Genomic DNA, 3,572 nt, shown 5'->3' with positions numbered 1-3,572 from the left:
TTTTTGTTTTCTTTTTTTTTTTTTTTTTTCTTTTTGAGACGGAGTCTCGCTCTGTCGCCCAGGCTGGAGTGCAGTGGCCGGATCTCAGCTCACTGCAAGCTCCGCCTCCTGGGTTTACGCCATTCTCCTGCCTCAGCCTCCCGAGTAGCTGGGACTACAGGTGCCCGCCACCTCGCCCGGCTAGTTTTTTGTATTTTTTAGTAGAGACGGGGTTTCACCGTGTTAGCCAGGATGGTCTCGATCTCCTGACCTTGTGATCCGCCCGTCTTGGCCTCCCAAAGTGCTGGGATTACAGGCTTCAGCCACCGCGCCCGGCCAAGTTTTTTGTTTTCTTATCTTTAACGCGTCTGCTGATAACGTCTCGCACTAGGAAGACGGTCTTCTCACAGAAGTCCTGAGGGATACACGATCTTGTACACATGTTTACAAAATTGAGGGCAGCAAAGTATGAGGGTATTTGAGGTCACTTGGATCTGTGCACAGCATTCATTTGGAGGCTGCGTCTTTGGTTCCTTGTTTGTGCCTGTTTAAGTCTGGCCTTGCATGGGAGTCCCAGAGGAGCAAGAAAAGCAGGCCAAAGAAGATACAGAAAAGACTCTGGCATCCCTGTGACGTCATGAAGGGTCTGCTTGCTGCTGCCCAGAGTAAGTCGGCTTCACTGTTCAAGTTCTGGTCCAGTGCCTGTAGGAAGAACACATGCCCTGTAAATGAGGAAGAGAGGGCCTGCTCTCTGCCAAGGTCTAGTTGCACATGAACCTGAATCCTAACACAACCCAGCAAGATTAATATTGTATCCCATTGGGCCAATACCAAAACCAGCTCATAAAGATTAAGTAACGTGTTTAAGGTCACACAGCCAGTAAGTAGCAAAACAAAGATTCAATCCCATTAAAGCCTTCCCTCTTTTTGAGGGCACTACACTGCCCTCAAAGAGACACGTCCTGAATTAGGATGTGTCCACCCTCACTCTGGGAAGCTCTACCTGACAGATAGAAAAGCAGAATACAATTGACCGTCGAACAACATGGGTTTAAACTGTGCAAGTCCACTTATATGTGAATTTATTTTCAATAAAAGTTACACCAAGTTCACATACCTCTCCTGCCTCCCTTTCCACCTCCTCACCTCTTCCCCCCGATACCCCTGAGACAGCAAGACCAGCCCCTCCTTTTCCTCGTCCTCCTCAGCCTACGCAACATGAGGATGAAGGCCTTGATGATGACAATCTATTCCACTTAATGAATAGTAAATATATTTTCTCTTCCTTATGTTTTTCTTCTCTTTTTTTCTGAGATGGATGCTTGCTTTGTCGCCCAGGCTGGAGTACAGTGGCTCAATCTCGGCTCACTATAACCTCTGCCTCCTGGGTTCAAGCGATTCTTGTGTGTCAGCCTCCCAGGCAGCTGGGATTACAGGCGGCTGCCACCATGCCTGGCTAATTTTTGTGTTTTTAGTAGAGACGGGGTTTCACCATGTTGGCCAGGCTGGTCTCGAACTCCTGACCTCAGATGATCTGCTCACCTCAGCCTTCCAAAGTGCTGGGATTACAGGCCTGAGCCACCATGCCTGGCACGTTTTTTGTTTTTTTTGAGACAGGGTCTCGCTGTGTCGCCCAGGAAGGAATGCAGTGATGTGATCATAGCTCATTGAAGCCTCAACTTCCCGGGCTCAAGTGATCCTCCCACTTCAGCCTCCCAAGTAGCTGAGACTACAGGCACAGGCCACCATGCCTGGCCCTGGTGTGTGTTATACCCTCAGAGCTGGTGGCTCAGTAGGGCTTGGCAGTTTTGCAGTGCGGCGAAGATATGCAGAGACATACATCAGCCAGTCAAGTTCAATTCCAGCTCTGCCTCTCCTGCTGGGGGCCTTTGGGCAAGGCCTCACTTGAGTTTCCTCCAGTGTAGGCAGTAGATATTAACAAGATTCACCTAATAGGCCTAAGGGAGTGAGTGGACTAAGGGAGATAATCCACAGAGCAGCCTGCACAGAGCAGTGCATGATAAATATTATCTATCTTGATTCTTCTTCCTTGCATTTCCCATCATTTGCAATTGCGTATTCATTTGTGTGATTATTTGACTAATAACTGTCTTTGTCACTAAAAGACATGCTTGGTGAAGCCAAGGACTGTGTCTGTTTTGCTCGCCGGTGAATCTTCAGTGACTCCCAAGCACAGTCTGACACCCAGTAGATGATTGGCAAATGTGTAGTGAATCGGTGAAGGTATGAGGAATAGAAAGCACTTAATACATGTTTGTTGGACTGTAAAAGAACAAAATGCTCTGGAAATGGCTGGTAATGTTTTTTGGCCTTGGCGCTGTTACAACTTGTGACATTGTAAAATATATATTTGGTCTTTATCCCGTTTCCTGGCATTTAACTCTTACAATCCTTGGAATCTCCACAGTGATGTATTTTTGTATGCTTATGTTGATGGATAGCTTTAGGATGGGCCCAGTCAGGTCACCAGAAAGAACAAGGCATAATTAGAGGGCTGGGACTTTCAGCCCCACCCCGTAACCTCTGGAGAGGGGAGAGGGGCTGATGGCCAATGGCCAATGACTTAATCAATCATGCCGACCTGGTTCTAGGAGCTTCCAGATAGCTGAACACGGGAAGGTTCCTAGAGGGTTGCATGCCCAGAGAGGGCATGGAAGCTCTGCGCCCCTTCCCCCATACCTCACCCTTTGCATCTCTCTGTCAGTATCCTTTGTGATATCCTTTATAATAAACTGCTGAACATGACTTCGTTTCCCTGAATTCTATGAGCTGCTCCAGCAAATTAGTTGAACTCAAAGGCGTGTCATGGGAACCCCAACTTGAAGCTGGTGGGTCAGAGTTCCAGAAGCCCAAAGTCGAGACTGGCATCTGGGGTGGGGGGCAATCTTGGGGACTGGGCCCTCAACCTGTGGGGTCTGACGCTCTCTGCAGGTAGACATTGTGGGAATTGAATTGGAGGACACCCAGCTGGCGTCCTCTACAGAACGCTTGCTTGGTGGTGGGAGGAAATCCCCTCCACATCGGGTCAGATTAGGTTGTTGTTATGTAAGAGAGAAGAAAGTTTGAGTTTTTCCCAGATGCATTTCTAAGGCAATACACACTGTTTTGAAACGCAGATTTTATTATTATTCAGGTCTGATGAAGCCAACAGATCAGAAGACTGCCATTGATAAGGTAGCTTTGTTGCAATTACTGAGAGGAAGAGGCTGTCACTCCTCTACATGGGGCACACAGGCAAGCACTAGAGTTGGCTGAAGACAGAGGGAGAGGGGAAAACCACGAGCAAGGCTCTCTACTGTGGTTTCCAAGGGAAAGAGCATGCAAAACAGGACAAGCGGGTTGAGGACTGTCTTGTCTGAGTAATTTCAGCAAGTAATTTCTGGAGTATAGGGACTGTGCCTAGTTGTTTGCTACCTAGCCCTGGGGTGATGAGGGCAGGGAATCATGGCCTGGCCGGGAGTGTAAGTGCAATAGAGGAAGTGTCGCTGATGGGCATTCTAGATTGGTTGGTTTGCATATGAAAGGTGCACTCTCAGGCCAGCTCCTGACTTTCTCTCATAATTAGCCCTGGG

Source organism: Rhinopithecus roxellana, chromosome 8 (genome assembly GCF_007565055.1).
Source record: "Rhinopithecus roxellana isolate Shanxi Qingling chromosome 8, ASM756505v1, whole genome shotgun sequence".
Classification (NCBI taxonomy): Eukaryota; Metazoa; Chordata; class Mammalia; order Primates; family Cercopithecidae; genus Rhinopithecus; species Rhinopithecus roxellana.
The sequence above is the reverse complement of the archived record's forward strand: the minus strand, read 5'-3'. Positions refer to the sequence as shown.